The sequence below is a fragment of the Lates calcarifer genome, linkage group LG12 (genome assembly GCF_001640805.2).
Source record: "Lates calcarifer isolate ASB-BC8 linkage group LG12, TLL_Latcal_v3, whole genome shotgun sequence".
NCBI classification, from domain to species: domain Eukaryota; kingdom Metazoa; phylum Chordata; class Actinopteri; family Centropomidae; genus Lates; species Lates calcarifer.
This window is the reverse complement of record NC_066844.1, coordinates 12,477,664-12,492,252: the sequence shown is the minus strand read 5'-3', so window position 1 is coordinate 12,492,252 and position 14,589 is coordinate 12,477,664.

Below are 14,589 nucleotides of genomic sequence, written 5' to 3'. Positions count from 1 at the left end.
TATGAGGAACTCAGTTGTAATTTTGTATGTAATAAATGTCATAATTATCCCCAGATTTGAAGTTTATTAATGTCATTCTCATTTGAGTCAGGCACAGACTGCTTTATTACATCTGAATTGAGGGCAAAGGGGTACCATGATGAGTACCATTGGTTCCAGTTTCTTCTCCATTAATTATTTTCACTTCAAAATTCTTTCTGCTGACATTATGTAGTTTATATGTTAGCCTATATGGTCATTTAGGTGTTAGCATACAGTTGTTTTTGTTTTAGCAACATTAGCATTCATTGTGGAGTCATGTTTCTGTCCACCTTGCAAATCGAAGTCCATTATTCACTCTCTTCTTAGCTCTGCTTTGGTCTAAAACCAGAAATACCTGACTATTGTTAATGTTCTATATGCTGTCTTTGTCTATCTGCAGCTGGGCATAAAGCAGGTAGCAAACACCAGACATCAGTAAATTTTCACCATAAACGCTGCCCTCTGCAGCTGGAAATAACTTTGAGGAGAATGTAGTTTGTGGGCCAGAAACATTGAGCTAAAAGATGCTCAAACACTCTATAGAACTAAGGTGCACTGCAGTTGGGTGATAATTCTCTTTGGGTTCATCACAAGGAGAGATCCTTTTGACATTACACTTACTAAAATATTGATCGGTCCAGCTTTAAGTTTAGTTTTAAGAATTCTCTGATGAGTCAGTGCACTCAGCATTTATATCAGACTCATCACCACCAAACACATATTATTACAAACTGGAAACTCATTAGCTTACCAGTAATGAGGCGCATTCAAACCACAGCATCCTTTTTTTCACTCACTGGGACACATAGAAGAAATGCTTGGGTTGACATAGAGAAGTTGGATTTGATCTTAGACTGGGAAATAAGGAGTAGCTTTTGTCTGCATCTACAGTATGCCAGTGTCTTTGAAAAGGTTTCCACCCCATTTCACTACCACAGGAGATAAATAGGGTGTAGCAGAGTATGTAATATCTAAGATCAAAAGCCATACATGTTTCACAGTGGACTAAAAGGGCCTTAATGTATGTGCTGTTGAGCATGAAGCCCTGTGGTCTCAAGAAAGCCCCTGCAAAAACTCTGCAAAAACATTCAAACTGATTTCAGAGATCATTAAATTTCCAAACACATAATAAACGGGTGAAAGAAGTGCAATCAAAAAAAAGAAAAGAGAAAAAACCCTGGGTACTCCCACCTTCTGCATGCTTTTTGACTGAGCTTAAGTAGTTAGCCTTTGTAGAAACAGAGATTCATAAGTCAAACGCAGGTTAGAAAGTCACTGACATGTCATTTGCTCTCTTGCTCCCCAAACTCTGCTCATTCTCCTCAAATATCCTCACCCCCTATATAACAGTGATTTAAAACACACTTCACCTACATTTTAAAATGATATATGACACTGCATTGCGAACAGTCGTCTATGGAGATAATTTTACATCTTGCAGTGTCTTACCCATAGATGGAAGACTAACAGTGTATGGAGCAGAGGGCATGGATGGGTGCCCGGGTCCCACAGCTGCATGGCACTGGGGCACAGACAGCCCTTCTCTCTGGGGCACATTGCTCCTTTTATGCCTAACACACTGAACCATTGATCTGAGGCTCGCTCATCTCCGCTGCACCATCACAGCTCAGGTCAGCATAGACTCTAGGGTTCACAATATCTGACAACACCTCACATGCAGACATTCATCTGCTTAACTGCCCTGTCAAAACATGAATTATTGGAGAAGTGAAAGTTTAAAATGTTGCTACTGTAACCTTTAAGATTTTGTGACACTTTGACAGTTTTTTTAGGAAGTATGCACAAATCAGGGAACATTAAGCTAAATGCTAAAGTTATGAGTTACTGATGACTTATCATTTAAAAAAAAACTAATATAAAAACATCTTTGTTCAAATGTGCCAATTCTATGACACATGAGTGCATTGGTAAATGCTGCCAGCTGGATTTGCAGAATGTGATGCTTGCCAGTATATTATGATGAGATATATAGCCTATATGTCCTCTTATCTTGTGTTCAGACTGAAAACAAAGCAAATATCTCTCTTGGATTAGTCACAAGAATTTGACCACTATAATGTTTTTGCAGTGCAAATTAATTGACCCCAAAACCTAGTGTAACAAATACACAGATGTTAACCATTGCAAGCTAACAACACACATTAAAACCAGTTACCTGTTTTAATGCTATGGGTGAACAGTGTATACAGTACATCTCATAGAGCCATTCAGCTACTGAGGGCCTCTGTCACAAGCACCAACACACTCTGGGTTAAATGATTAAAGATAAACTAAGCAACATCATTCAGAGCCTCGTAACCACATGATGGAATAAAAATAAAAACATTACTTATAAACGTTTTGCAGAAAATCCATTTTAATTGATGTCTGCATAAATGTTTATAGGTCTTCATACTCACTGTAAAAGTTTACATGTTCAAACTATTTCCAATTTTTAAAAAAATCAATCCATCCCCCACCAGGCTCTCTTTCTTTATTCCTCTCTGTCTGTGGTCAGCCATCACTTTGCTGGCTCAGGGTTGACTAATTGATATTCACTGCATTTCTTTGCTGGCTGATGCACTGACCAGTTACAACCTCAGTGGGAGGAAGCTTGTCAATACAAGGCTGAGGCTCTTTTATGATTCAGCAAAGTAACTTTTCTAATTCTACTATTTGCCGTCCTACAGTACCCTTCACTAATGTCTGAGTGTTTGGAATTAGTAAGTTCTGATTAAGCCCATCAACAACTGAAATTTTCGATTTATACAGTGTGCTGTGATGTTTTTAACTAATGAAAATGAGATGTACTCGCATTTAGTTAATACTGAATTTACAGTCACTGCTAAGAGAAAACGTGAACATAAAATGTATAGTTTCATGCAAATGTGATGTGATAGCAAACACAGCAAGTGATAAAATATTAACTGACCGACACGGTGTAAGAGCATATTCAAGATGCAGAAAAATGTATTTTAAATGTATAATTCACATATGTGCATTATAAATGTACACTACATTCTGCACTATTGAAATATGCATGTTGGTATTATATGTAACCACAACTGGAAAAAAAAAATAGTTGTAGAATTATGAAAGGATCCTGTGCACTACCTAGATCAGTGGTGGGTACTTTTGGGACAGTTTGAGGGTTCCCCTAGATTTATTTATTTGTTTACATATACAGAACAGTTTTGAGAGCATTTCATCATATAAAAACAAGAGGATATTTACAGTAAGGGAAAGCAGGAGAAGAACTGCCGACTCAAACTGGGGATATCATCGGGTGGAGGAACACTTGAAGGAACTTCTGAACCTGACCAACATGTCCTCTGAGGAGGAAGCAGACTTTGAAGACTTGAAGGGAGTCTGGATATGGATATTTCACTTTAAACAGAAACAAAGCAAATACAGATACATCTTGGTCCACAGTAATATAATATCTATATAATATCTGTGACACAAAAAGTGGACTGTGCTGTGAGAATTACTTGGGGAGATTTATATGGAGATGGGAAGCTAGCTATCCCACACCTGAATGCCACATTTGCAGGAAAAAATGTCAAATGCAAACATTTTCAAGAGGCACGTATATATTTCCCCAGCACTGGCTGCATATCCAGAAGAAGGTGTGAGGTGGCACAGTATGTGGATAAGAAATACTCATATGACAGTCTGCTGAAAGTCTTCTTGCTGAAGCTCTGTTAGTTTAGATTTTTAGTTGTGATAGCACTTAGTCAGTCTGTTGGTCCATCAGTTTGGACCAGACTTAAATATCTCTCAGTTTTTGGCTGAATTGTCATGAAATTTTGTACAGCTATTCACAGTTTCCAGCTGATGAATCCAGTTGACTTTGTTGGTCACCTGACTTTTTGAATGGCTTCAAGATGAGCTTCACATTTGTGGTTTTTGGTGAAATGTCCCTGCAACTACTGGGTAAAAAATAAAGAATAAATAAATAAAATTTAGTGCAGTCATTCATGGCACACACAGTATGTACCTTAATTATTTTTTTGGCTTTTCCTCTGGCAACATCGAGTCAAAATTTAAATTTGTTCAGTACTTTGGTTTATGGCCAAATACCTGCAAAACTAATGCCATCAGTTGTTGTCAACATAAGTATATTAACATTATCACTGTGAGCATGATGATGTGGCCTATAGCCTCACAGAGCTTCCCGCCTAGCTGTAGACTCTTAGTCCTGCTAGGAATATATTGATATTATCAGGCATCTCCTTAAACAACCTGTGTACAGTCAGTGGTAGGAAATCTTCAGTAATGAATTGAAGAAATGAATCTGTCAAAGTGTAGTCAGTAATTATGATGTCACAGTAAAATCAATCATAAATATGTCAAACTATAGTCAGTCATTATAATGTCACAGTAGAGTCAGTCATAAATATGTCAAAGTATAGTAAGTGATTATGATGTCACAGTAGAGTCAGTCGTTACGATGTCAAAGTATAGTCAGTCATCATGACATCGCAGTGGAATAAGTCAAAAAGATCACAGTAGAATCAATCATAAATATGTGAAAGTTTAGTCAGTCATTATGATGTCACAGTAGAATCAATTAGAAAGATCACAGTAGAGTCAGTCATAAATATGTCAAAAACCACAAAACAGGGCTTTGGATCGCCATACAAATTAAATATCAAAACACACATAGAAATGCAGCATACAGATTCTACTCCCATGCCCCACCTTGATCAAAATACAGTTTCACTGTAAATGGAGTTTCAGTTCATTTGCAGAATTCTTTTACTGTTTTACAGCTCAAAAATATGAATTATAAATACTGAGAAATAAGTAATAGTTTATGAGTGAACACTAAAGTCATTTTGGAGGTTAAACAGAGTGAAAATAAAGTGAAAAGGATCTTTCTTTCAAGAACAGTATGAAGGCCCTGAGGACCATGAAAATAAAATATTAGGGGGATTTTTCTCAGCAGATCCTAAAAAAAACAAAAGCAGTTGTGGTTGCTTTTTCCAAATAACATGCTGTATTAGAAACAGTACTCTATAAGAGAGGCCTATTTGCTGCTGAGTCAAGCAGCATATCTAGGCTGTTGCAGTGGTGCCATCATTCAAGCAGGAGTGATGTCCTAGATTTGTATCTGAACAGAAATTAATGTCATATTGCCTACAGCCTCAGGGGGGCACAAGTGGACCACTTATGCAAGTCTTAAACAAGCACAGGAAGAGAGTAAATGAGGCATTAAGTTGGAAACCCAATATATTAGTTGCAAATTTGAAGAGAAAATAATTGCAGTAGCTTTACAGAGGAGAGATGTACATTGATATTAATATTATTTCCTGTAAGCTTTGAAAACTCCAGTCTGATTTATAAAAATGTGGCATTTAAAACCTGTCCAATCACAATGACACAGTATATTTAGGGTCATATTTTTAAAAATACCATGATTGAATTTCAATGAGCAGACAGGTTTAGTTAAATTCACTGGTAACGACAAAAAGGATAAAGAGCACTCTGCTGTAGGAGTGTGGTTGGCCTAGAAGCAGAAGAGAACATGATGATGACACTGAACTCTGTTTGAACACCTCCTCAGACTACACTTACACCTCCTCTGTAGTAAGCTGCAGAGCAACCCCACCTTCTGTTTGGTGTGCAGAACTTTTTTTGTTTTTGTTTTGTTTTTTTTCTTGTCAGCAGCCATCAGGCTTTACAGTGCTGTGCACAGAAATGGCCTTAGAGATCTCAGGCACTGTGTGTGTGAATTAACACTTGCCATTAGTTAAATGAATCACTGTGTTGATGATATTTCTGCATGTGGGCAAAAATAAAAATGGCACATATTACATTTCTTATTCCATGTCCTGGTGACATGACAAATAATACATTTGTATTTTATACCATCACATCACATGATAACTCTGAGCTTATACCAGCAGCTCTGTAGCACACGTTTTGTATATGTTATAATGTTTTTACCTTTTGACAGACCTTGGCTAGCTGTTTATCCCATCTCCAGTCTTTTATGTCAGCTGTTAGCAAACTAACATTCTAATTTTCTATCTAACAGACAGATATATGAGAAATTACAAAAGAGAGAGAAGTACATAAATCAATAGATTACTAAATGAAAAAATTATAAGGACACACATAAGCACATATAAGGACCTTTGTAAGTTGTTATTAATGTATCATATTTGCCAACACTTAAATAACTTCACCTATGAAGACAAATTTTACATAATTCTAACTGTGTTTCACTATATTGTCATGAATGATAACTATAATAACTATAACTCAGGAAGAGTTACAGCTGTTGACAAATATGTTATAAAGACTTATATCTGTTTACTGTTACATTATAGTTTTTATAAACAACTTATTAAATGTTAATATAATGCCTATAAATGCTGAGTTAGGGATTAAATAAATCTTACATTAAGATAAATGCTATAAAACGGCTCTGATCCTAGTTTCTCTAGTTAGTTGGTAAAGATGAGCATGAACATTTACTGGTATGTTTCCCTTGTCTGGCTTTCCCCTCTCTATGTCTACAGGAACAGCAGGGGGCCCTGTCTCTAACAGAGCTGCTTCAGCAGGTCAGCTTCCAGTGGAAGAGACAAAACAGTTGTGCGACTTTCTACAGGACAATAGTTTATTTGAGGTTTTTCAGTCAGGATTTAGGTTGTATCACAGCACAGAGACGGCACTTGTAAAAGTTACGAACGACCTCCTGATAGCATCAGACAACGGACTTGTTTCTGTACTTGTCTTGTTAGATCTCAGTGCTGCTTTTGATACAATTGACCATCACATCCTTTTACAGAGACTGGAGCACTTTATTAGCATTAAAGGAAGGGCACTAAACTGGTTTAAGTCCTATCTATCTGATAGGCTTCAGTTTGTACATGTTAACAACTACTCCCCCATACACACAAAAGTTAGACATGGAGTTCCACAAGGATCAGTGCTTGGACCAATCCTCTTCACTCTGTATATGCTTCCCTTGGGCAATATTATCAGGAAACACTCCATAAATTTCCATTGTTATGCAGATGATACACAGCTTTATCTGTCAATGGAACCTGATGAAACCAATCATCTAGCCAAACTCCAAGCTTGTCTTAGGGACATTAAAATCTGGATGACAAGCAACTTCTTACTACTAAACTCAGATAAAACTGAAATCATTATAATTGGTCCTGAACACATCAGAAACAAACTTTCTAATGATGTAGCTCCACTAGACGGCATTGCCCTGGCTCCCAGCTCCACTGTAAAGAATCTGGGAATCATCTTTGATCAGGATATGTCCTTTAACTCACACATAAAACAAACTTCTAGGACTGCCTTTTTTCATCTGCATAACATCTCCAAAATTAGACATTTTCTGTCCCAAAAAGATGCAGAAAAACTAGTCCATGCATTTGTTACTTCTAGGCTGGACTACTGTAATTCATTATTATCAGGCTGCCCCAACAAGTCTCTAAAGACTCTGCAGCTGATTCAAAATGCTGCAGCACGACTACTGACAGGAACTAGGAAAAGAGACCACATTTCTCCTGTGTTAGCCTCTCTACATTGGCTCCCAGTCAAATCCAGAGTAGAATTCAAAATCCTCCTCCTCACATACAAAGCCCTTAATGATCAGGCTCCATCTTACCTTAAAGATCTCATAGTCCCCTACAATCCCACCAGAACTCTGCGCTCCCAAAATGCTGGTTTACTGGTGGTTCCCAGAGTTTCCAAGAGTAGAATGGGAGGCAGAGCCTTCAGTTATCAGGCTCCTCTATTGTGGAACCTTCTCCCCGTTTCGGTCCGGGAGGCAGACACCATCTGTACCTTAAAGAGTAGGCTTAAAACTTTCCTCTTTGATAAAGCTTATAGTTAGGGTTGGCTCAGGCTTGAACCACCCCTTAGTTATGCTGCTATAGGCCTAGACTGCCAGGAGGTCTCCCATGATGCACTGAGCTCCTTTCTCTCTCTCTCTCTCTCTCTCTCTCTCTCTCTCTCTCTCTCTCTCTCCCTCTCTCCCTCCCTCTCGCCACTCAATATGGATTCATATCCCATGTTACATGTTACTAACTCAATATGTCCCCTTTCCTGTAGTATTGTGCTCTCCTGTCTCTCTCTCCTCTTCTGTCTCTTTCTGCAGGTATTTCTGCCTCTGGAGCTGTAGAGTCTGATCTGTGATGACAAGTCTCCTGCTGCTCCTACAACTCCACTCACCACCTGCTGCTAGAATTAGAAATTACTTACACTGCTATTAGTTGTATTGCTGTGTTAGTAGTTAATACTTTAATTATCACTATTATCATTACTACTGCTGTATTACTGGCCTCATCTTACATCTGATATGGAACCTGTGTTATGCTATGTTCTTCTTTCGCTATTCTCTACCCCCTCTCCCCCCCTCTCCCCCTCTCTCTCCTTCTTAACCCAACCGGTCGAGGCAGATGGCCGCCCACCCTGAGTCCGGTTCTGCTCGAGGTTTCTGCCTCTTAAAAGGAAGTTTTTCCTTGCCACTGTCGCCTAGTGCTTGCTCATGGTGGGATTTGTTGGGTCACTCTCTGTAAATACCTATTTTAAAGAGTACAGTCTAGACCTGCTCTATATGAAAAGTGCCTTGAGATGACTGTTGTTGTGATATGGCGCTATATAAATAAAATTGAATTGAATTGAATTGATAGAAAGTGTGGCACATGGATAACTCCTTGAGGAGGCAATGTTGATGAGAAAATGGTTGCCTAAAGTTTCTTTGTTCTAAAATGTATACATGTAATAACAACTACAAAAAATTATATATAATACACAAAATTCATCAGTAATAAAGCTGAAAACACTATAATAAACAGGATTTAGCTGCTGAGATAATGATAAGACAGCATGACAGCATATAACCATGTGCAGACAATGAAGTTGACTGCACAATTGTTTTACAGTTTGAAAAGGACGGACCACCTTTTATTCTATACAGGCAAAACTGAGTTGGATTTTAAATTTCCCACTTCCAAGATGTACTGAAGCGTCCCCACAGCATAATATTCCCACCACTGCATTTCACTACGGAGACGCTGTTCTTTGGGTGGCACGCCTCTCCCCTCTTCCTCCAAACACAAGCAGTGTCTCTATGGCCAAAGAGCTCTGTTTTGTCTCATCTGACCAAAGGACATGCTTTCAGTATGCATAATCTTTCTCCAGGTTGTCCTTGACATACTTCAGTCTGGCTTGAAGGTGTCTCTTCTGCTGAAGTGGAGTTCTTCTTGGTCTGCAAGCTCACAGTCCATTCCTGTGCAGAGGTCTAATAATTGTCTTCTTTGAGGCTACAATTCCTGACTTAGCTAAGTCATTCACTAGTGTCTTGGCAGTGTTTATGGGGTCTATAGACAGGTCTCTCACTGGTTTTCTTTCCAGGGTCATTGAAATCTTTCGCTTCCTACCTCTGCCAGGTTTGTTCTGGGCTGTGTGGCTCTCCTTGAATTTCTCGGTAACACTTCTCATTTGAGTTCTTGACCCTTGGAAATGCTGTGATAACTTTGTATATCCTTCTCCTGCTTCCTGAGCATCGACAATTCTTTTTTTCAAGTCTACAGTGATTTCTTTAGTTTTTATGATGCTTTCTTAAGTGACAGCTCAAATCTTAACTGAAGTTTTTATACTGCGTGTAAATTGAGAGATAAAACTCAGTTTTAATTTGAGTTTACAAGCTTTGTGCTTTAAGCAAAAGCATTTTAGTTTTTTTTTTAAGTTCTGTTATTGCGTGCATATATAAATAATTTATGCACTATTTATAATATAGTGATTTGAACAGTGAATTGCTCATCTGCCTAAAGTCAGGGCGAAGCCACTAACCAGCTGTGGGGATGGGTATCATTAGGATTTTATCTTTATCCATACAGACCCCCATCATTTCCGCTCAGACTGTTACTGGTTTAAGATACTGAAGTTTACAGCAATTTGCAAAATTTGGAGATTAATGACAAACTAACCAGTTAGACTACATACAGACAAGCTTTCATTTTAGTTGTTAGTAACAATTTGCCATGAGCTTAACCAGCGTGCTGTGCTGAATGTTAAACATGTCATGAGACTGTGGACAACACTGAAAATATTACTTATCTAACTGCTGGTCGAACAGGTGGTTTGACAAAGAAAAGGTAAAGGCCAGCAGCTTTTACTTTTCAATGCACTTGTCGTCAACTTGAGATGCTTATATTCAGCTGGTTCACCTCGACACCGGTGGACGTAGACATGCACTTTTCCTGTTGCCGTACACCAGGGGTGTCAAACTCAAATACACAATGAAAAAATTGCTACAAGTCAAGGGCCGGACGGGTTCAACGTTTATTGAAAACTTGAAAAATTGAAACAACCTTTTTGCGCATATTGAACCTGGAACTAAAAAGGCCTATAGATTATTGCCTATAAAACAACATTAATTATGAAATAAAAACAATATATAATAAATAAATAAAAATAAAAGAAATAAAACCAGTTTCATTAATTCCTTATGGCTCTCTCTGCAGTTTTTCCACAGTAATTTCAAGTGAAAACATTTTCTACAGTGAACATAGCCTGCTGTGAAACCAGACTTCTTTTGAACTCTTCTACCTTCTGTGGCCTTTGTGTCGTGTCCAGATGCTTGTATCTGTCGTGGTGCTTCGTTTCATAGTGTCTTCTTATGTTGTATTGTTTCATTACAGCTACAATGTCAGCTACACAGAAGACACACAGCTTTGCCCTTTACATCCGCGGACATTATACTGTGCCTCCCACCTGTCTTGAAAACCCCTGTTTTCAAAGTCCACTCGTTTAGCAATTTTTTGGGGGAGAAGGATAGCTGAGAGTTGACATGAGTGTGTAATAATATAAGACTGCTGATGAACGAGTGGGGCACGCTTTCCCGGCCCGTGATTAACGTGCCGCCGCACGGGCAGTGCATTATGGGACTTGTAGTATTATGGTGGTGCGTGCGATATACCGGTGGGCCAGCTCTAATAGTAAACAGATTTTGTCATGCGGGCCAAAGATAATTCATTCACGGGCCAGATGTGGCCCGCGGGCCTTGAGTTTGACACATGTGCACTGTGTGCAAAATATCAGCCAACCCCGTGTGAAATTTCTTAACTGATCAAAACCAAACTGTAAACGCAGCATCAATCCACGTTCAGTTTTGGTCAAGGGGAGACATATGGGAGATGAGTAGAGAGAGATGTAAAGAAACAGAAAGGGTGATGGAGTATGATTACATGAATTCAAAATAACCTACAATTCCTTCAAATTAATTTGAAGCCAGTTTAAATTTCCGAGCCAGCTTTGACGTCTGGAGATATGAGTTTCTGAAGAGGGGCCTGCTGGGGCTGGGTGTGCTGAATAATATCCATTTTCATATCAGAAAAAACACTGCATTAAACATTGTCTTAGTTCACTAACCTGAGGTCAACAGGTAATATAACCAACCTGTGAGGTGGCTCACCCCCGTAAGATAAACACATAAATGAACTCTGATAGAACCGATAATTAAAGGCACATCAGTGACACGGAATGCTATTAAAACTAAACTATAAACTGGTGACTTTAACTGCAAAAGAAGATTTTTATTGATACATTTGAGGTAGAATTTGGTTTCACTGTAAGAAACCTGAATTTGTGGCAACAAAAGATTTAAAATAAAAGTTTTTATGCTAATTATTTTCTGTGACAATATTTTTCAGAGCTCATCATCTGTGACAGCAGCTCTTGGCTGTTTTGACTGTATTCTCCCTGTGGCATCAGAGCATGTTAAAACAGGGTGATCAACTCCTCTTCCCCTACCCCCTCAAACACACACACACACACACAGATACCTCCTTTGGGCCCATTCGTTAAATATGAATTTTAAATGACAGTTGGCTGTCCAAACAAATTGTATTAAAAGTAAAGTATTTATAGAATTCAGCCAGGGTAATGTGGGCACCATTTAAGGTGCTAATAGGGGTATAATTAGTCACTGGTGGAGGTGACCATAGGTAGACTGAAGACCAGTCACAGCCTGGAGAGAAGCCTGGGACGTATAAAATTATGTCATCTGCAAAATAATGGACAGTACTGATTAAGAAGAATGATGGTATTTATGTACAGTGTCAATAGAGGTGGACCAAGGACAGATCCCTGTGGTGGAGTTATGCTGAGCTCTGACCAGCTAAACACTTGTATGGGTTTACCATGGGCCTTTAAGATCACTCTCTTGGTTTGAGTCACACAGCAGGTGTGACAGGAGGCATAGCAACAGTTGCTGGGTAGTTAGCTAGCATTCAGTCAACACATGCATAAATCTTTCATACAGTTATGAAGGTAATTAATATTACAAAAACAAAAGAGAATTACTCAGTTTGACAGAAACACTGTCCACTTTTCTTGTGCTGAGAAACAAGAGATTTAATTGCCAGCGTTGGTTTTGATTTGTTAGACATCAGAAATACACTGCAATATTCGCAGACCTTTTTTATAAACACACACACCAGAGCCAAAAGTATGATTTCATAAACCCTGCAGCAAGCCCTCAAAGCACCCCCACTGGTTTGTAAATTTGCTTACTTTGGCTTCCCAGGTTAACACAGCATCATATCACAAACAACTGATTTGAAAACCTCTCATGAAACATGAAAACCTCTTCATGGTTTGTTATTTGTTTATTTGGTCCAGTTTGGTAGCAGCACTTAGAGTGGCAATTATATAGTGCAGAAATAGTCCAATACGCTTAATTAGCAGTAGTAGTGAGGGGAGTAAACACAGTCCCATTATCAGTGGATGCTGATGAAATAATATCAAATAGCTTTCCTAGTCAGAGTGTAGCATGTCCCCACAGAAAGAATCTGTGTACTCTATTGTGTACAAATAGTATGTAAACATAGGGAATGTTGATGTAGTAAAAACACATGAACAAGTGGTGACAGAGAAATCTGTGATCAGGACTGATGTTCTTACACTGTGAGACTTTCTAAAAAGAAGAGCTCACTTTGAAAACTACAGTTGGATAAAATGTTTTGTGCACTTCTGGCCACTAGATGTCACTAGAGTTCTTTACAGCTCAGAAGCAGCAGTCTTTTAAACCACCACATCCAGCAGCAGTCTTTTAAACCACCACATCCTTCAGTTAAGCCTCATCCACTCTCCAGTCATGATCATGAACAATGTACTATTGCATTATAGTAAGTAATGCAGAATCTCAATTCTTATCTTAGAACCTGAACTGGGTTTGTGATGCCCAGCAGGAATTTCAAGTGAACTTGAAGAAGAGGAGGTAGAATGTTGATTAGGTAATAAGTGATTATTATTAAATCTAACTTCATCATAAAACACAATTTTCATTGTATTTGTTGCAGTGAAAGTCACTTCCAGAGTTTAAAAAAGGGCACCTATATTCAGGATGAAAGGAGAGAGAAAACCCAGTGGTTTTGATCTTGACCACCCACTGCTCAAGATCCTGCTCAACACCCACTACTACAATTTTTATTAGTTTTATTATTAGTCATATTATTGTTATTACTGGTCTTTTCAGTCCTATTACTATTTTGCAACATCTTCATGTAGAATCTGTATTGTGCTTTGTTCTCTCTCATCCTGCATCTTACATTGTCTGTCCGATAATGTTATCGGAATGTAATGCTGAATCTGTTAAGTACATTTTATATGTTAATATTCATTTTGTTTGAAACGCCTGATAGAATTTCATTGCTCAAAAACATTGTATAATACTTGCATAATACAATTGCATGATACTGATTCCAGTGATATTGTAAGCCTATTATTTTGCAGCCATTCCAGGACATTAACCAACAACAACTGTTTTATTGATCAATTTACTTTTGAAATAGGATGTGGCTTTGATTGAAACACAGGTAGGTAGATGAACCAACTCATTAAGAAACCATAGTTTCTTCAGATAGCTATGAAGAAACCATAGTTTTATGGTTTCTTCAGATAGCATCATGAGTTGGTTCATCAAAATTTACACCAATGGTCATTGATAATCCACACACTTTGCCCAAATTATGTACAGAAGTCATACACAGTCAGTCTTTTCAATCAGACTGTAGGTGGTAAGAGCTCTTGTTGCATTTTGACCCTGTACATTTCCAGTTTAGGGTGAGTTTTTTTTTTTTTTTTTTTATATGAGACATCTTAACGCAGTGATTTAGAACATGTCTTATTGATCAAGGCAGAATACATAGAGGTGACAGCCAAAAAGTAACAAAGCTGAACCAAAGCCAATAAGAGGCAAGCAGCTTTGCTACTTCAGTAGCAGTGAATACAGAGAAGGCAAGATGCACTGTAAAGCAATCATTTGTTCCACAACAACATTCTAATATTATATCCAGTGCTATCATTGCTTCATGTGGATTCTGTCATGGCAAACATGCTCTGATCGACTGCTTACAATTCAAAACACAGTCACGTAACAAAAAGGTTGAGTTCTTAAGAAGTCATGGATGTCATGGATTTTGGTTGTCTACTAAAAGACCATTTAAGCAAAAACAAGATTAATGTGTGCAAAAGAAGATTAATGTGTCAGATTTGCCAAATGAAACATCCAACTTTGCTTCACATCCAAAG